At 50.7% G+C, this 17,402-nt stretch overlaps 23 non-coding genes across 23 annotated transcripts; 10 read left to right on the top strand and 13 right to left on the bottom strand.

Annotated features, from left to right (window-relative positions):
- The first annotated feature begins 7 nt into the window (after nucleotides 1-7).
- On the top strand, nucleotides 8-81 carry trnam-cau (transfer RNA methionine (anticodon CAU)). Its single transcript has one exon. It is a non-coding gene; the product is annotated as a tRNA-Met (tRNA).
- Nucleotides 82-1,180: 1,099 nt separating this feature from the next.
- On the bottom strand, nucleotides 1,181-1,263 carry trnal-cag (transfer RNA leucine (anticodon CAG)). The gene has a single exon. It is a non-coding gene; the product is annotated as a tRNA-Leu (tRNA).
- Nucleotides 1,264-1,359: 96 nt separating this feature from the next.
- trnam-cau (transfer RNA methionine (anticodon CAU)) lies at nucleotides 1,360-1,433 on the top strand. The gene has a single exon. It is a non-coding gene; the product is annotated as a tRNA-Met (tRNA).
- A 1,099-nt stretch (nucleotides 1,434-2,532) lies between these two features.
- On the bottom strand, nucleotides 2,533-2,615 carry trnal-cag (transfer RNA leucine (anticodon CAG)). Its single transcript has one exon. It is a non-coding gene; the product is annotated as a tRNA-Leu (tRNA).
- A 53-nt stretch (nucleotides 2,616-2,668) lies between these two features.
- On the top strand, nucleotides 2,669-2,742 carry trnam-cau (transfer RNA methionine (anticodon CAU)). Its single transcript has one exon. It is a non-coding gene; the product is annotated as a tRNA-Met (tRNA).
- Nucleotides 2,743-3,594: 852 nt separating this feature from the next.
- Nucleotides 3,595-3,677, bottom strand: trnal-cag (transfer RNA leucine (anticodon CAG)). The gene has a single exon. It is a non-coding gene; the product is annotated as a tRNA-Leu (tRNA).
- Nucleotides 3,678-4,952: 1,275 nt separating this feature from the next.
- trnal-cag (transfer RNA leucine (anticodon CAG)) lies at nucleotides 4,953-5,035 on the bottom strand. Its single transcript has one exon. It is a non-coding gene; the product is annotated as a tRNA-Leu (tRNA).
- Nucleotides 5,036-5,131: 96 nt separating this feature from the next.
- trnam-cau (transfer RNA methionine (anticodon CAU)) lies at nucleotides 5,132-5,205 on the top strand. Its single transcript has one exon. It is a non-coding gene; the product is annotated as a tRNA-Met (tRNA).
- Nucleotides 5,206-6,310: 1,105 nt separating this feature from the next.
- On the bottom strand, nucleotides 6,311-6,393 carry trnal-cag (transfer RNA leucine (anticodon CAG)). Its single transcript has one exon. It is a non-coding gene; the product is annotated as a tRNA-Leu (tRNA).
- Nucleotides 6,394-6,489: 96 nt separating this feature from the next.
- trnam-cau (transfer RNA methionine (anticodon CAU)) lies at nucleotides 6,490-6,563 on the top strand. Its single transcript has one exon. It is a non-coding gene; the product is annotated as a tRNA-Met (tRNA).
- Nucleotides 6,564-7,662: 1,099 nt separating this feature from the next.
- Nucleotides 7,663-7,745, bottom strand: trnal-cag (transfer RNA leucine (anticodon CAG)). The gene has a single exon. It is a non-coding gene; the product is annotated as a tRNA-Leu (tRNA).
- Nucleotides 7,746-9,020: 1,275 nt separating this feature from the next.
- Nucleotides 9,021-9,103, bottom strand: trnal-cag (transfer RNA leucine (anticodon CAG)). The gene has a single exon. It is a non-coding gene; the product is annotated as a tRNA-Leu (tRNA).
- A 96-nt stretch (nucleotides 9,104-9,199) lies between these two features.
- Nucleotides 9,200-9,273, top strand: trnam-cau (transfer RNA methionine (anticodon CAU)). Its single transcript has one exon. It is a non-coding gene; the product is annotated as a tRNA-Met (tRNA).
- A 1,105-nt stretch (nucleotides 9,274-10,378) lies between these two features.
- trnal-cag (transfer RNA leucine (anticodon CAG)) lies at nucleotides 10,379-10,461 on the bottom strand. The gene has a single exon. It is a non-coding gene; the product is annotated as a tRNA-Leu (tRNA).
- A 96-nt stretch (nucleotides 10,462-10,557) lies between these two features.
- On the top strand, nucleotides 10,558-10,631 carry trnam-cau (transfer RNA methionine (anticodon CAU)). Its single transcript has one exon. It is a non-coding gene; the product is annotated as a tRNA-Met (tRNA).
- Nucleotides 10,632-11,730: 1,099 nt separating this feature from the next.
- trnal-cag (transfer RNA leucine (anticodon CAG)) lies at nucleotides 11,731-11,813 on the bottom strand. Its single transcript has one exon. It is a non-coding gene; the product is annotated as a tRNA-Leu (tRNA).
- Nucleotides 11,814-13,088: 1,275 nt separating this feature from the next.
- Nucleotides 13,089-13,171, bottom strand: trnal-cag (transfer RNA leucine (anticodon CAG)). Its single transcript has one exon. It is a non-coding gene; the product is annotated as a tRNA-Leu (tRNA).
- A 96-nt stretch (nucleotides 13,172-13,267) lies between these two features.
- On the top strand, nucleotides 13,268-13,341 carry trnam-cau (transfer RNA methionine (anticodon CAU)). Its single transcript has one exon. It is a non-coding gene; the product is annotated as a tRNA-Met (tRNA).
- A 1,105-nt stretch (nucleotides 13,342-14,446) lies between these two features.
- On the bottom strand, nucleotides 14,447-14,529 carry trnal-cag (transfer RNA leucine (anticodon CAG)). The gene has a single exon. It is a non-coding gene; the product is annotated as a tRNA-Leu (tRNA).
- A 96-nt stretch (nucleotides 14,530-14,625) lies between these two features.
- trnam-cau (transfer RNA methionine (anticodon CAU)) lies at nucleotides 14,626-14,699 on the top strand. The gene has a single exon. It is a non-coding gene; the product is annotated as a tRNA-Met (tRNA).
- Nucleotides 14,700-15,798: 1,099 nt separating this feature from the next.
- trnal-cag (transfer RNA leucine (anticodon CAG)) lies at nucleotides 15,799-15,881 on the bottom strand. Its single transcript has one exon. It is a non-coding gene; the product is annotated as a tRNA-Leu (tRNA).
- Nucleotides 15,882-17,150: 1,269 nt separating this feature from the next.
- trnal-cag (transfer RNA leucine (anticodon CAG)) lies at nucleotides 17,151-17,233 on the bottom strand. The gene has a single exon. It is a non-coding gene; the product is annotated as a tRNA-Leu (tRNA).
- A 53-nt stretch (nucleotides 17,234-17,286) lies between these two features.
- Nucleotides 17,287-17,360, top strand: trnam-cau (transfer RNA methionine (anticodon CAU)). The gene has a single exon. It is a non-coding gene; the product is annotated as a tRNA-Met (tRNA).
- Nucleotides 17,361-17,402: the final 42 nt, after the last annotated feature.

Below are 17,402 nucleotides of genomic sequence, written 5' to 3'. Positions count from 1 at the left end.
CCCACGGGCCTCGTTGGCGCAGTTAGGCAGCGCGTCAGTCTCATAATCTGAAGGTCGTGAGTTCGAGCCTCACACGGGGCAGGGTGGTGCTTTCTTCTGATAACTGAGAGAGCTTAGACCAGGGGTATCAAACTAAATTCCTTTAGGGCCCGAGCCCTGTAGAGTGTTGTTCCAACCCTTCTCAAACACACATGGCGTGTAGTTTTCAAATGAGCCTGAAGGGCATGATTGGTTGGATCAGGTGTGTTCAATCAGGCTTGAATCTAAACTCTGCAGGGGACTGAGTTTGACACCCGTGGCTCAGAAAGACAGAGTGGTGTTCTCTGTCCCCTTTCGTGTGGGTTTCCCTGTGTCTCCTGGGGGCAAAAGGCCACAGCTCCTCTTCAGGGCAGGTGAAATGATGCTTTGTGGAAAACTGTGAGGTTCCAGGTAAATTCCCTGAATCTCAATCAGCGACATTGCGTGTAGGCCCGTGCAATCCTTTTATTTACAATGAAGTCAAAATTCTGCATTCATGCTGGCTAATGCTACACGAAGGCAGTAATAGCATCCCTCTCATATTCATGTAACACGTGGCCACGTCCTCCTGAGGTTTTGTGAAGTTTCAAAGGCCATATTGCTGCACTGGCCCGGTCCTGAAGATTTGCCTTGTACAACGTTCGGAAGATTAGACCCTTCCGATCAGAGCAGGCCACACAACTCCTTGTCCAAGCTCTCTGTTTTCTCCAGACCGGACTACTGTTACGCTCCCTTGGCGGGTCTTCCGGCACGTACTATCAAGCCTCTGCAACTGATCCAGGATGCAGCAGCGAGAGTGGTCTTCAACGAGCCAAAGAAAGCCCACGTCACACCTCTCTTCATAATTTTGCACTGGCTACCAATAGCTGTTCGCATCAGATTCAAGGTACTGATGTTTGCCTACAAGATAACCACTGGCTCTGCAGCAACATACCTAAAGTCGCTGGTTCAGACCTATGCTGGTGGATCTGCTTGCCTATCTCAATTCGAGCAGCGGAGGCTTTAACCATTTTCAAAAAGTGTCTAAAAACTCATCCTTGCCTTCAACGCCTGCCCAATTAATACTAGCATCTGCCTAATGCGTTGTTTTGTCAAAGTTAACGCCCTGCTGGCCCAACATGGCAGAAGACTGAAGTCTCTGTCTGCAGCCAAAGGATAGGTCTGTCAGAAGTGGGATTCGAACCCACGCCTCCAGGGGAGACTGCGACCTGAACGCAGCGCCTTAGACCGCTCGGCCATCCTGACACCCTTGCCTGGCTAGAGATGGCCTGTTCGAGCCACACCTGAAACCGGGGACCTAGAAGCTACTTTATCTCTGTTCGGGCCCCCTCTAGCCCACGGGCCTCGTTGGCGCAGTTAGGCAGCGCGTCAGTCTCATAATCTGAAGGTCGTGAGTTCGAGCCTCACACGGGGCAGGGTGGTGCTTTTTTCTGATAACTGAGAGAGCTTAGACCAGGGGTATCAAACTAAATTCCTTTAGGGCCCGAGCCCTGTAGAGTGTTGTTCCAACCCTTCTCAAACACACATGGCGTGTAGTTTTCAAATGAGCCTGAAGGGCATGATTGGTTGGATCAGGTGTGTTCAATCAGGCTTGAATCTAAACTCTGCAGGGGACTGAGTTTGACACCCGTGGCTCAGAAAGACAGAGTGGTGTTCTCTGTCCCCTTTCGTGTGGGTTTCCCTGTGTCTCCTGGGGGCAAAAGGCCACAGCTCCTCTTCAGGGCAGGTGAAATGATGCTTTGTGGAAAACTGTGAGGTTCCAGGTAAATTCCCTGAATCTCAATCAGCGACATTGCGTGTAGGCCCGTGCAATCCTTTTATTTACAATGAAGTCAAAATTCTGCATTCATGCTGGCTAATGCTACACGAAGGCAGTAATAGCATCCCTCTCATATTCATGTAACACGTGGCCACGTCCTCCTGAGGTTTTGTGAAGTTTCAAAGGCCATATTGCTGCACTGGCCCGGTCCTGAAGATTTGCCTTGTACAACGTTCGGAAGATTAGACCCTTCCGATCAGAGCAGGCCACACAACTCCTTGTCCAAGCTCTCTGTTTTCTCCAGACCGGACTACTGTTACGCTCCCTTGGCGGGTCTTCCGGCACGTACTATCAAGCCTCTGCAACTGATCCAGGATGCAGCAGCGAGAGTGGTCTTCAACGAGCCAAAGAAAGCCCACGTCACACCTCTCTTCATAATTTTGCACTGGCTACCAATAGCTGTTCGCATCAGATTCAAGGTACTGATGTTTGCCTACAAGATAACCACTGGCTCTGCAGCAACATACCTTAAGTCGCTGGTTCAGACCTATGCTGGTGGATCTGCTTGCCTATCTCAATTCGAGCAGCGGAGGCTTTAACCATTTTCAAAAAGTGTCTAAAAACTCATCCTTGCCTTCAACGCCTGCCCAATTAATACTAGCATCTGCCTAATGCGTTGTTTTGTCAAAGTTAACGCCCTGCTGGCCCAACATGGCAGAAGACTGAAGTCTCTGTCTGCAGCCAAAGGATAGGTCTGTCAGAAGTGGGATTCGAACCCACGCCTCCAGGGGAGACTGCGACCTGAACGCAGCGCCTTAGACCGCTCGGCCATCCTGACACCGGGGACCTAGAAGCTACTTTATCTCTGTTCGGGCCCCCTCTAGCCCACGGGCCTCGTTGGCGCAGTTAGGCAGCGCGTCAGTCTCATAATCTGAAGGTCGTGAGTTCGAGCCTCACACGGGGCAGGGTGGTGCTTTCTTCTGATAACTGAGAGAGCTTAGACCAGGGGTATCAAACTAAATTCCTTTAGGGCCCGAGCCCTGTAGAGTGTTGTTCCAACCCTTCTCAAACACACAAGGCGTGTAGTTTTCAAATGAGCCTGAAGGGCATGATTGGTTGGATCAGGTGTGTTCAATCAGGCTTGAATCTAAACTCTGCAGGGGACTGAGTTTGACACCCGTGGCTCAGAAAGACAGAGTGAGGTTCTCTGTCCCCTTTCGTGTGGGTTTCCCTGTGTCTCCTGGGGGCAAAAGGCCACAGCTCCTCTTCAGGGCAGGTGAAATGATGCTTTGTGGAAAACTGTGAGGTTCCAGGTAAATTCCCTGAATCTCATCCAGCGACATTGCGTGTAGGCCCGTGCAATCCTTTTATTTACAATGAAGTCAAAATTCTGCATTCATGCTGGCTAATGCTACACGAAGGCAGTAATAGCATCCCTCTCATATTCATGTAACACGTGGCCACGTCCTCCTGAGGTTTTGTGAAGTTTCAAAGGCCATATTGCTGCACTGGCCCGGTCCTGAAGATTTGCCTTGTACAACGTTCGGAAGAGTAGACCTTAGAAGATTAGTTGCTCTGCAGCAACATACCTAAAGTCGCTGGTTCAGACCTATGCTGGTGGATCTGCTTGCCTATCTCAATTCGAGCAGCGGAGGCTTTAACCATTTTCAAAAAGTGTCTAAAAAGTCATCCTTGCCTTCAACGCCTGCCCAATTAATACTAGCATCTGCCTAATGCGTTGTTTTGTCAAAGTTAACGCCCTGCTGGCCCAACATGGCAGAAGACTGAAGTCTCTGTCTGCAGCCAAAGGATAGGTCTGTCAGAAGTGGGATTCGAACCCACGCCTCCAGGGGAGACTGCGACCTGAACGCAGCGCCTTAGACCGCTCGGCCATCCTGACACCCTTGCCTGGCTAGAGATGGCCTGTTCGAGCCACACCTGAAACCGGGGACCTAGAAGCTACTTTATCTCTGTTCGGGCCCCCTCTAGCCCACGGGCCTCGTTGGCGCAGTTAGGCAGCGCGTCAGTCTCATAATCTGAAGGTCGTGAGTTTGAGCCTCACACGGGGCAGGGTGGTGCTTTCTTCTGATAACTGAGAGAGCTTAGACCAGGGGTATCAAACTAAATTCCTTTAGGGCCCGAGCCCTGTAGAGTGTTGTTCCAACCCTTCTCAAACACACATGGCGTGTAGTTTTCAAATGAGCCTGAAGGGCATGATTGGTTGGATCAGGTGTGTTCAATCAGGCTTGAATCTAAACTCTGCAGGGGACTGAGTTTGACACCCGTGGCTCAGAAAGACAGAGTGGTGTTCTCTGTCCCCTTTCGTGTGGGTTTCCCTGTGTCTCCTGGGGGCAAAAGGCCACAGCTCCTCTTCAGGGCAGGTGAAATGATGCTTTGTGGAAAACTGTGAGGTTCCAGGTAAATTCCCTGAATCTCAATCAGCGACATTGCGTGTAGGCCCGTGCAATCCTTTTATTTACAATGAAGTCAAAATTCTGCATTCATGCTGGCTAATGCTACACGAAGGCAGTAATAGCATCCCTCTCATATTCATGTAACACGTGGCCACGTCCTCCTGAGGTTTTGTGAAGTTTCAAAGGCCATATTGCTGCACTGGCCCGGTCCTGAAGATTTGCCTTGTACAACGTTCGGAAGATTAGACCCTTCCGATCAGAGTAGGCCACACAACTCCTTGTCCAAGCTCTCTGTTTTCTCCAGACCGGACTACTGTTACGCTCCCTTGGCGGGTCTTCCGGCACGTACTATCAAGCCTCTGCAACTGATCCAGGATGCAGCAGCGAGAGTGGTCTTCAACGAGTGGTCTTCAAAGAAAGCCCACGTCACACCTCTCTTCATAATTTTGCACTGGCTACCAATAGCTGTTCGCATCAGATTCAAGGTACTGATGTTTGCCTACAAGATAACCACTGGCTCTGCAGCAACATACCTAAAGTCGCTGGTTCAGACCTATGCTGGTGGATCTGCTTGCCTATCTCAATTCGAGCAGCGGAGGCTTTAACCATTTTCAAAAAGTGTCTAAAAACTCATCCTTGCCTTCAACGCCTGCCCAATTAATACTAGCATCTGCCTAATGCGTTGTTTTGTCAAAGTTAACGCCCTGCTGGCCCAACATGGCAGAAGACTGAAGTCTCTGTCTGCAGCCAAAGGATAGGTCTGTCAGAAGTGGGATTCGAACCCACGCCTCCAGGGGAGACTGCGACCTGAACGCAGCGCCTTAGACCGCTCGGCCATCCTGACACCCTTGCCTGGCTAGAGATGGCCTGTTCGAGCCACACCTGAAACCGGGGACCTAGAAGCTACTTTATCTCTGTTCGGGCCCCCTCTAGCCCACGGGCCTCGTTGGCGCAGTTAGGCAGCGCGTCAGTCTCATAATCTGAAGGTCGTGAGTTCGAGCCTCACACGGGGCAGGGTGGTGCTTTCTTCTGATAACTGAGAGAGCTTAGACCAGGGGTATCAAACTAAATTCCTTTAGGGCCCGAGCCCTGTAGAGTGTTGTTCCAACCCTTCTCAAACACACATGGCGTGTAGTTTTCAAATGAGCCTGAAGGGCATGATTGGTTGGATCAGGTGTGTTCAATCAGGCTTGAATCTAAACTCTGCAGGGGACTGAGTTTGACACCCGTGGCTCAGAAAGACAGAGTGGTGTTCTCTGTCCCCTTTCGTGTGGGTTTCCCTGTGTCTCCTGGGGGCAAAAGGCCACAGCTCCTCTTCAGGGCAGGTGAAATGATGCTTTGTGGAAAACTGTGAGGTTCCAGGTAAATTCCCTGAATCTCAATCAGCGACATTGCGTGTAGGCCCGTGCAATCCTTTTATTTACAATGAAGTCAAAATTCTGCATTCATGCTGGCTAATGCTACACGAAGGCAGTAATAGCATCCCTCTCATATTCATGTAACACGTGGCCACGTCCTCCTGAGGTTTTGTGAAGTTTCAAAGGCCATATTGCTGCACTGGCCCGGTCCTGAAGATTTGCCTTGTACAACGTTCGGAAGATTAGACCCTTCCGATCAGAGTAGGCCACACAACTCCTTGTCCAAGCTCTCTGTTTTCTCCAGACCGGACTACTGTTACGCTCCCTTGGCGGGTCTTCCGGCACGTACTATCAAGCCTCTGCAACTGATCCAGGATGCAGCAGCGAGAGTGGTCTTCAACGATTGGTCTTCAAAGAAAGCCCACGTCACACCTCTCTTCATAATTTTGCACTGGCTACCAATAGCTGTTCGCATCAGATTCAAGGTACTGATGTTTGCCTACAAGATAACCACTGGCTCTGCAGCAACATACCTAAAGTCGCTGGTTCAGACCTATGCTGGTGGATCTGCTTGCCTATCTCAATTCGAGCAGCGGAGGCTTTAACCATTTTCAAAAAGTGTCTAAAAACTCATCCTTGCCTTCAACGCCTGCCCAATTAATACTAGCATCTGCCTAATGCGTTGTTTTGTCAAAGTTAACGCCCTGCTGGCCCAACATGGCAGAAGACTGAAGTCTCTGTCTGCAGCCAAAGGATAGGTCTGTCAGAAGTGGGATTCGAACCCACGCCTCCAGGGGAGACTGCGACCTGAACGCAGCGCCTTAGACCGCTCGGCCATCCTGACACCCTTGCCTGGCTAGAGATGGCCTGTTCGAGCCACACCTGAAACCGGGGACCTAGAAGCTACTTTATCTCTGTTCGGGCCCCCTCTAGCCCACGGGCCTCGTTGGCGCAGTTAGGCAGCGCGTCAGTCTCATAATCTGAAGGTCGTGAGTTCGAGCCTCACACGGGGCAGGGTGGTGCTTTCTTCTGATAACTGAGAGAGCTTAGACCAGGGGTATCAAACTAAATTCCTTTAGGGCCCGAGCCCTGTAGAGTGTTGTTCCAACCCTTCTCAAACACACATGGCGTGTAGTTTTCAAATGAGCCTGAAGGGCATGATTGGTTGGATCAGGTGTGTTCAATCAGGCTTGAATCTAAACTCTGCAGGGGACTGAGTTTGACACCCGTGGCTCAGAAAGACAGAGTGGTGTTCTCTGTCCCCTTTCGTGTGGGTTTCCCTGTGTCTCCTGGGGGCAAAAGGCCACAGCTCCTCTTCAGGGCAGGTGAAATGATGCTTTGTGGAAAACTGTGAGGTTCCAGGTAAATTCCCTGAATCTCAATCAGCGACATTGCGTGTAGGCCCGTGCAATCCTTTTATTTACAATGAAGTCAAAATTCTGCATTCATGCTGGCTAATGCTACACGAAGGCAGTAATAGCATCCCTCTCATATTCATGTAACACGTGGCCACGTCCTCCTGAGGTTTTGTGAAGTTTCAAAGGCCATATTGCTGCACTGGCCCGGTCCTGAAGATTTGCCTTGTACAACGTTCGGAAGATTAGACCCTTCCGATCAGAGCAGGCCACACAACTCCTTGTCCAAGCTCTCTGTTTTCTCCAGACCGGACTACTGTTACGCTCCCTTGGCGGGTCTTCCGGCACGTACTATCAAGCCTCTGCAACTGATCCAGGATGCAGCAGCGAGAGTGGTCTTCAACGAGCCAAAGAAAGCCCACGTCACACCTCTCTTCATAATTTTGCACTGGCTACCAATAGCTGTTCGCATCAGATTCAAGGTACTGATGTTTGCCTACAAGATAACCACTGGCTCTGCAGCAACATACCTAAAGTCGCTGGTTCAGACCTATGCTGGTGGATCTGCTTGCCTATCTCAATTCGAGCAGCGGAGGCTTTAACCATTTTCAAAAAGTGTCTAAAAACTCATCCTTGCCTTCAACGCCTGCCCAATTAATACTAGCATCTGCCTAATGCGTTGTTTTGTCAAAGTTAACGCCCTGCTGGCCCAACATGGCAGAAGACTGAAGTCTCTGTCTGCAGCCAAAGGATAGGTCTGTCAGAAGTGGGATTCGAACCCACGCCTCCAGGGGAGACTGCGACCTGAACGCAGCGCCTTAGACCGCTCGGCCATCCTGACACCCTTGCCTGGCTAGAGATGGCCTGTTCGAGCCACACCTGAAACCGGGGACCTAGAAGCTACTTTATCTCTGTTCGGGCCCCCTCTAGCCCACGGGCCTCGTTGGCGCAGTTAGGCAGCGCGTCAGTCTCATAATCTGAAGGTCGTGAGTTTGAGCCTCACACGGGGCAGGGTGGTGCTTTCTTCTGATAACTGAGAGAGCTTAGACCAGGGGTATCAAACTAAATTCCTTTAGGGCCCGAGCCCTGTAGAGTGTTGTTCCAACCCTTCTCAAACACACATGGCGTGTAGTTTTCAAATGAGCCTGAAGGGCATGATTGGTTGGATCAGGTGTGTTCAATCAGGCTTGAATCTAAACTCTGCAGGGGACTGAGTTTGACACCCGTGGCTCAGAAAGACAGAGTGGTGTTCTCTGTCCCCTTTCGTGTGGGTTTCCCTGTGTCTCCTGGGGGCAAAAGGCCACAGCTCCTCTTCAGGGCAGGTGAAATGATGCTTTGTGGAAAACTGTGAGGTTCCAGGTAAATTCCCTGAATCTCAATCAGCGACATTGCGTGTAGGCCCGTGCAATCCTTTTATTTACAATGAAGTCAAAATTCTGCATTCATGCTGGCTAATGCTACACGAAGGCAGTAATAGCATCCCTCTCATATTCATGTAACACGTGGCCACGTCCTCCTGAGGTTTTGTGAAGTTTCAAAGGCCATATTGCTGCACTGGCCCGGTCCTGAAGATTTGCCTTGTACAACGTTCGGAAGATTAGACCCTTCCGATCAGAGTAGGCCACACAACTCCTTGTCCAAGCTCTCTGTTTTCTCCAGACCGGACTACTGTTACGCTCCCTTGGCGGGTCTTCCGGCACGTACTATCAAGCCTCTGCAACTGATCCAGGATGCAGCAGCGAGAGTGGTCTTCAACGAGTGGTCTTCAAAGAAAGCCCACGTCACACCTCTCTTCATAATTTTGCACTGGCTACCAATAGCTGTTCGCATCAGATTCAAGGTACTGATGTTTGCCTACAAGATAACCACTGGCTCTGCAGCAACATACCTAAAGTCGCTGGTTCAGACCTATGCTGGTGGATCTGCTTGCCTATCTCAATTCGAGCAGCGGAGGCTTTAACCATTTTCAAAAAGTGTCTAAAAACTCATCCTTGCCTTCAACGCCTGCCCAATTAATACTAGCATCTGCCTAATGCGTTGTTTTGTCAAAGTTAACGCCCTGCTGGCCCAACATGGCAGAAGACTGAAGTCTCTGTCTGCAGCCAAAGGATAGGTCTGTCAGAAGTGGGATTCGAACCCACGCCTCCAGGGGAGACTGCGACCTGAACGCAGCGCCTTAGACCGCTCGGCCATCCTGACACCCTTGCCTGGCTAGAGATGGCCTGTTCGAGCCACACCTGAAACCGGGGACCTAGAAGCTACTTTATCTCTGTTCGGGCCCCCTCTAGCCCACGGGCCTCGTTGGCGCAGTTAGGCAGCGCGTCAGTCTCATAATCTGAAGGTCGTGAGTTCGAGCCTCACACGGGGCAGGGTGGTGCTTTCTTCTGATAACTGAGAGAGCTTAGACCAGGGGTATCAAACTAAATTCCTTTAGGGCCCGAGCCCTGTAGAGTGTTGTTCCAACCCTTCTCAAACACACATGGCGTGTAGTTTTCAAATGAGCCTGAAGGGCATGATTGGTTGGATCAGGTGTGTTCAATCAGGCTTGAATCTAAACTCTGCAGGGGACTGAGTTTGACACCCGTGGCTCAGAAAGACAGAGTGGTGTTCTCTGTCCCCTTTCGTGTGGGTTTCCCTGTGTCTCCTGGGGGCAAAAGGCCACAGCTCCTCTTCAGGGCAGGTGAAATGATGCTTTGTGGAAAACTGTGAGGTTCCAGGTAAATTCCCTGAATCTCAATCAGCGACATTGCGTGTAGGCCCGTGCAATCCTTTTATTTACAATGAAGTCAAAATTCTGCATTCATGCTGGCTAATGCTACACGAAGGCAGTAATAGCATCCCTCTCATATTCATGTAACACGTGGCCACGTCCTCCTGAGGTTTTGTGAAGTTTCAAAGGCCATATTGCTGCACTGGCCCGGTCCTGAAGATTTGCCTTGTACAACGTTCGGAAGATTAGACCCTTCCGATCAGAGTAGGCCACACAACTCCTTGTCCAAGCTCTCTGTTTTCTCCAGACCGGACTACTGTTACGCTCCCTTGGCGGGTCTTCCGGCACGTACTATCAAGCCTCTGCAACTGATCCAGGATGCAGCAGCGAGAGTGGTCTTCAACGATTGGTCTTCAAAGAAAGCCCACGTCACACCTCTCTTCATAATTTTGCACTGGCTACCAATAGCTGTTCGCATCAGATTCAAGGTACTGATGTTTGCCTACAAGATAACCACTGGCTCTGCAGCAACATACCTAAAGTCGCTGGTTCAGACCTATGCTGGTGGATCTGCTTGCCTATCTCAATTCGAGCAGCGGAGGCTTTAACCATTTTCAAAAAGTGTCTAAAAACTCATCCTTGCCTTCAACGCCTGCCCAATTAATACTAGCATCTGCCTAATGCGTTGTTTTGTCAAAGTTAACGCCCTGCTGGCCCAACATGGCAGAAGACTGAAGTCTCTGTCTGCAGCCAAAGGATAGGTCTGTCAGAAGTGGGATTCGAACCCACGCCTCCAGGGGAGACTGCGACCTGAACGCAGCGCCTTAGACCGCTCGGCCATCCTGACACCCTTGCCTGGCTAGAGATGGCCTGTTCGAGCCACACCTGAAACCGGGGACCTAGAAGCTACTTTATCTCTGTTCGGGCCCCCTCTAGCCCACGGGCCTCGTTGGCGCAGTTAGGCAGCGCGTCAGTCTCATAATCTGAAGGTCGTGAGTTCGAGCCTCACACGGGGCAGGGTGGTGCTTTCTTCTGATAACTGAGAGAGCTTAGACCAGGGGTATCAAACTAAATTCCTTTAGGGCCCGAGCCCTGTAGAGTGTTGTTCCAACCCTTCTCAAACACACATGGCGTGTAGTTTTCAAATGAGCCTGAAGGGCATGATTGGTTGGATCAGGTGTGTTCAATCAGTCTTGAATCTAAACTCTGCAGGGGACTGAGTTTGACACCCGTGGCTCAGAAAGACAGAGTGGTGTTCTCTGTCCCCTTTCGTGTGGGTTTCCCTGTGTCTCCTGGGGGCAAAAGGCCACAGCTCCTCTTCAGGGCAGGTGAAATGATGCTTTGTGGAAAACTGTGAGGTTCCAGGTAAATTCCCTGAATCTCAATCAGCGACATTGCGTGTAGGCCCGTGCAATCCTTTTATTTACAATGAAGTCAAAATTCTGCATTCATGCTGGCTAATGCTACACGAAGGCAGTAATAGCATCCCTCTCATATTCATGTAACACGTGGCCACGTCCTCCTGAGGTTTTGTGAAGTTTCAAAGGCCATATTGCTGCACTGGCCCGGTCCTGAAGATTTGCCTTGTACAACGTTCGGAAGATTAGACCCTTCCGATCAGAGCAGGCCACACAACTCCTTGTCCAAGCTCTCTGTTTTCTCCAGACCGGACTACTGTTACGCTCCCTTGGCGGGTCTTCCGGCACGTACTATCAAGCCTCTGCAACTGATCCAGGATGCAGCAGCGAGAGTGGTCTTCAACGAGCCAAAGAAAGCCCACGTCACACCTCTCTTCATAATTTTGCACTGGCTACCAATAGCTGTTCGCATCAGATTCAAGGTACTGATGTTTGCCTACAAGATAACCACTGGCTCTGCAGCAACATACCTAAAGTCGCTGGTTCAGACCTATGCTGGTGGATCTGCTTGCCTATCTCAATTCGAGCAGCGGAGGCTTTAACCATTTTCAAAAAGTGTCTAAAAACTCATCCTTGCCTTCAACGCCTGCCCAATTAATACTAGCATCTGCCTAATGCGTTGTTTTGTCAAAGTTAACGCCCTGCTGGCCCAACATGGCAGAAGACTGAAGTCTCTGTCTGCAGCCAAAGGATAGGTCTGTCAGAAGTGGGATTCGAACCCACGCCTCCAGGGGAGACTGCGACCTGAACGCAGCGCCTTAGACCGCTCGGCCATCCTGACACCCTTGCCTGGCTAGAGATGGCCTGTTCGAGCCACACCTGAAACCGGGGACCTAGAAGCTACTTTATCTCTGTTCGGGCCCCCTCTAGCCCACGGGCCTCGTTGGCGCAGTTAGGCAGCGCGTCAGTCTCATAATCTGAAGGTCGTGAGTTTGAGCCTCACACGGGGCAGGGTGGTGCTTTCTTCTGATAACTGAGAGAGCTTAGACCAGGGGTATCAAACTAAATTCCTTTAGGGCCCGAGCCCTGTAGAGTGTTGTTCCAACCCTTCTCAAACACACATGGCGTGTAGTTTTCAAATGAGCCTGAAGGGCATGATTGGTTGGATCAGGTGTGTTCAATCAGGCTTGAATCTAAACTCTGCAGGGGACTGAGTTTGACACCCGTGGCTCAGAAAGACAGAGTGGTGTTCTCTGTCCCCTTTCGTGTGGGTTTCCCTGTGTCTCCTGGGGGCAAAAGGCCACAGCTCCTCTTCAGGGCAGGTGAAATGATGCTTTGTGGAAAACTGTGAGGTTCCAGGTAAATTCCCTGAATCTCAATCAGCGACATTGCGTGTAGGCCCGTGCAATCCTTTTATTTACAATGAAGTCAAAATTCTGCATTCATGCTGGCTAATGCTACACGAAGGCAGTAATAGCATCCCTCTCATATTCATGTAACACGTGGCCACGTCCTCCTGAGGTTTTGTGAAGTTTCAAAGGCCATATTGCTGCACTGGCCCGGTCCTGAAGATTTGCCTTGTACAACGTTCGGAAGATTAGACCCTTCCGATCAGAGTAGGCCACACAACTCCTTGTCCAAGCTCTCTGTTTTCTCCAGACCGGACTACTGTTACGCTCCCTTGGCGGGTCTTCCGGCACGTACTATCAAGCCTCTGCAACTGATCCAGGATGCAGCAGCGAGAGTGGTCTTCAACGAGTGGTCTTCAAAGAAAGCCCACGTCACACCTCTCTTCATAATTTTGCACTGGCTACCAATAGCTGTTCGCATCAGATTCAAGGTACTGATGTTTGCCTACAAGATAACCACTGGCTCTGCAGCAACATACCTAAAGTCGCTGGTTCAGACCTATGCTGGTGGATCTGCTTGCCTATCTCAATTCGAGCAGCGGAGGCTTTAACCATTTTCAAAAAGTGTCTAAAAACTCATCCTTGCCTTCAACGCCTGCCCAATTAATACTAGCATCTGCCTAATGCGTTGTTTTGTCAAAGTTAACGCCCTGCTGGCCCAACATGGCAGAAGACTGAAGTCTCTGTCTGCAGCCAAAGGATAGGTCTGTCAGAAGTGGGATTCGAACCCACGCCTCCAGGGGAGACTGCGACCTGAACGCAGCGCCTTAGACCGCTCGGCCATCCTGACACCCTTGCCTGGCTAGAGATGGCCTGTTCGAGCCACACCTGAAACCGGGGACCTAGAAGCTACTTTATCTCTGTTCGGGCCCCCTCTAGCCCACGGGCCTCGTTGGCGCAGTTAGGCAGCGCGTCAGTCTCATAATCTGAAGGTCGTGAGTTCGAGCCTCACACGGGGCAGGGTGGTGCTTTCTTCTGATAACTGAGAGAGCTTAGACCAGGGGTATCAAACTAAATTCCTTTAGGGCCCGAGCCCTGTAGAGTGTTGTTCCAACCCTTCTCAAACACACATGGCGTGTAGTTTTCAAATGAGCCTGAAGGGCATGATTGGTTGGATCAGGTGTGTTCAATCAGGCTTGAATCTAAACTCTGCAGGGGACTGAGTTTGACACCCGTGGCTCAGAAAGACAGAGTGGTGTTCTCTGTCCCCTTTCGTGTGGGTTTCCCTGTGTCTCCTGGGGGCAAAAGGCCACAGCTCCTCTTCAGGGCAGGTGAAATGATGCTTTGTGGAAAACTGTGAGGTTCCAGGTAAATTCCCTGAATCTCAATCAGCGACATTGCGTGTAGGCCCGTGCAATCCTTTTATTTACAATGAAGTCAAAATTCTGCATTCATGCTGGCTAATGCTACACGAAGGCAGTAATAGCATCCCTCTCATATTCATGTAACACGTGGCCACGTCCTCCTGAGGTTTTGTGAAGTTTCAAAGGCCATATTGCTGCACTGGCCCGGTCCTGAAGATTTGCCTTGTACAACGTTCGGAAGATTAGACCCTTCCGATCAGAGTAGGCCACACAACTCCTTGTCCAAGCTCTCTGTTTTCTCCAGACCGGACTACTGTTACGCTCCCTTGGCGGGTCTTCCGGCACGTACTATCAAGCCTCTGCAACTGATCCAGGATGCAGCAGCGAGAGTGGTCTTCAACGATTGGTCTTCAAAGAAAGCCCACGTCACACCTCTCTTCATAATTTTGCACTGGCTACCAATAGCTGTTCGCATCAGATTCAAGGTACTGATGTTTGCCTACAAGATAACCACTGGCTCTGCAGCAACATACCTAAAGTCGCTGGTTCAGACCTATGCTGGTGGATCTGCTTGCCTATCTCAATTCGAGCAGCGGAGGCTTTAACCATTTTCAAAAAGTGTCTAAAAACTCATCCTTGCCTTCAACGCCTGCCCAATTAATACTAGCATCTGCCTAATGCGTTGTTTTGTCAAAGTTAACGCCCTGCTGGCCCAACATGGCAGAAGACTGAAGTCTCTGTCTGCAGCCAAAGGATAGGTCTGTCAGAAGTGGGATTCGAACCCACGCCTCCAGGGGAGACTGCGACCTGAACGCAGCGCCTTAGACCGCTCGGCCATCCTGACACCCTTGCCTGGCTAGAGATGGCCTGTTCGAGCCACACCTGAAACCGGGGACCTAGAAGCTACTTTATCTCTGTTCGGGCCCCCTCTAGCCCACGGGCCTCGTTGGCGCAGTTAGGCAGCGCGTCAGTCTCATAATCTGAAGGTCGTGAGTTCGAGCCTCACACGGGGCAGGGTGGTGCTTTCTTCTGATAACTGAGAGAGCTTAGACCAGGGGTATCAAACTAAATTCCTTTAGGGCCCGAGCCCTGTAGAGTGTTGTTCCAACCCTTCTCAAACACACATGGCGTGTAGTTTTCAAATGAGCCTGAAGGGCATGATTGGTTGGATCAGGTGTGTTCAATCAGTCTTGAATCTAAACTCTGCAGGGGACTGAGTTTGACACCCGTGGCTCAGAAAGACAGAGTGGTGTTCTCTGTCCCCTTTCGTGTGGGTTTCCCTGTGTCTCCTGGGGGCAAAAGGCCACAGCTCCTCTTCAGGGCAGGTGAAATGATGCTTTGTGGAAAACTGTGAGGTTCCAGGTAAATTCCCTGAATCTCAATCAGCGACATTGCGTGTAGGCCCGTGCAATCCTTTTATTTACAATGAAGTCAAAATTCTGCATTCATGCTGGCTAATGCTACACGAAGGCAGTAATAGCATCCCTCTCATATTCATGTAACACGTGGCCACGTCCTCCTGAGGTTTTGTGAAGTTTCAAAGGCCATATTGCTGCACTGGCCCGGTCCTGAAGATTTGCCTTGTACAACGTTCGGAAGATTAGACCCTTCCGATCAGAGCAGGCCACACAACTCCTTGTCCAAGCTCTCTGTTTTCTCCAGACCGGACTACTGTTACGCTCCCTTGGCGGGTCTTCCGGCACGTACTATCAAGCCTCTGCAACTGATCCAGGATGCAGCAGCGAGAGTGGTCTTCAACGAGCCAAAGAAAGCCCACGTCACACCTCTCTTCATAATTTTGCACTGGCTACCAATAGCTGTTCGCATCAGATTCAAGGTACTGATGTTTGCCTACAAGATAACCACTGGCTCTGCAGCAACATACCTAAAGTCGCTGGTTCAGACCTATGCTGGTGGATCTGCTTGCCTATCTCAATTCGAGCAGCGGAGGCTTTAACCATTTTCAAAAAGTGTCTAAAAACTCATCCTTGCCTTCAACGCCTGCCCAATTAATACTAGCATCTGCCTAATGCGTTGTTTTGTCAAAGTTAACGCCCTGCTGGCCCAACATGGCAGAAGACTGAAGTCTCTGTCTGCAGCCAAAGGATAGGTCTGTCAGAAGTGGGATTCGAACCCACGCCTCCAGGGGAGACTGCGACCTGAACGCAGCGCCTTAGACCGCTCGGCCATCCTGACACCCTTGCCTGGCTAGAGATGGCCTGTTCGAGCCACACCTGAAACCGGGGACCTAGAAGCTACTTTATCTCTGTTCGGGCCCCCTCTAGCCCACGGGCCTCGTTGGCGCAGTTAGGCAGTGCGTCAGTCTCATAATCTGAAGGTCGTGAGTTCGAGCCTCACACGGGGCAGGGTGTTGCTTTTTTCTGATAACTGAGAGAGCTTAGACCAGGGGTATCAAACTAAATTCCTTTAGGGCCCGAGCCCTGTAGAGTGTTGTTCCAACCCTTCTCAAACACACATGGCGTGTAGTTTTCAAATGAGCCTGAAGGGCATGATTGGTTGGATCAGGTGTGTTCAATCAGGCTTGAATCTAAACTCTGCAGGGGACTGAGTTTGACACCCGTGGCTCAGAAAGACAGAGTGGTGTTCTCTGTCCCCTTTCGTGTGGGTTTCCCTGTGTCTCCTGGGGGCAAAAGGCCACAGCTCCTCTTCAGGGCAGGTGAAATGATGCTTTGTGGAAAACTGTGAGGTTCCAGGTAAATTCCCTGAATCTCAATCAGCGACATTGCGTGTAGGCCCGTGCAATCCTTTTATTTACAATGAAGTCAAAATTCTGCATTCATGCTGGCTAATGCTACACGAAGGCAGTAATAGCATCCCTCTCATATTCATGTAACACGTGGCCACGTCCTCCTGAGGTTTTGTGAAGTTTCAAAGGCCATATTGCTGCACTGGCCCGGTCCTGAAGATTTGCCTTGTACAACGTTCGGAAGATTAGACCCTTCCGATCAGAGCAGGCCACACAACTCCTTGTCCAAGCTCTCTGTTTTCTCCAGACCGGACTACTGTTACGCTCCCTTGGCGGGTCTTCCGGCACGTACTATCAAGCCTCTGCAACTGATCCAGGATGCAGCAGCGACAGTGGTCTTCAACGAGCCAAAGAAAGCCCACGTCACACCTCTCTTCATAATTTTGCACTGGCTACCAATAGCTGTTCGCATCAGATTCAAGGTACTGATGTTTGCCTACAAGATAACCACTGGCTCTGCAGCAACATACCTAAAGTCGCTGGTTCAGACCTATGCTGGTGGATCTGCTTGCCTATCTCAATTCGAGCAGCGGAGGCTTTAACCATTTTCAAAAAGTGTCTAAAAACTCATCCTTGCCTTCAACGCCTGCCCAATTAATACTAGCATCTGCCTAATGCGTTGTTTTGTCAAAGTTAACGCCCTGCTGGCCCAACATGGCAGAAGACTGAAGTCTCTGTCTGCAGCCAAAGGATAGGTCTGTCAGAAGTGGGATTCGAACCCACGCCTCCAGGGGAGACTGCGACCTGAACGCAGCGCCTTAGACCGCTCGGCCATCCTGACACCGGGGACCTAGAAGCTACTTTATCTCTGTTCGGGCCCCCTCTAGCCCACGGGCCTCGTTGGCGCAGTTAGGCAGCGCGTCAGTCTCATAATCTGAAGGTCGTGAGTTCGAGCCTCACACGGGGCAGGGTGGTGCTTTCTTCTGATAACTGAGAGAGCTTAGACCAGG

This window comes from Carassius gibelio, chromosome A4 (genome assembly GCF_023724105.1).
Source record: "Carassius gibelio isolate Cgi1373 ecotype wild population from Czech Republic chromosome A4, carGib1.2-hapl.c, whole genome shotgun sequence".
NCBI classification, from domain to species: domain Eukaryota; kingdom Metazoa; phylum Chordata; class Actinopteri; order Cypriniformes; family Cyprinidae; genus Carassius; species Carassius gibelio.
This window is presented reverse-complemented; position numbering and strand designations above follow the sequence as displayed.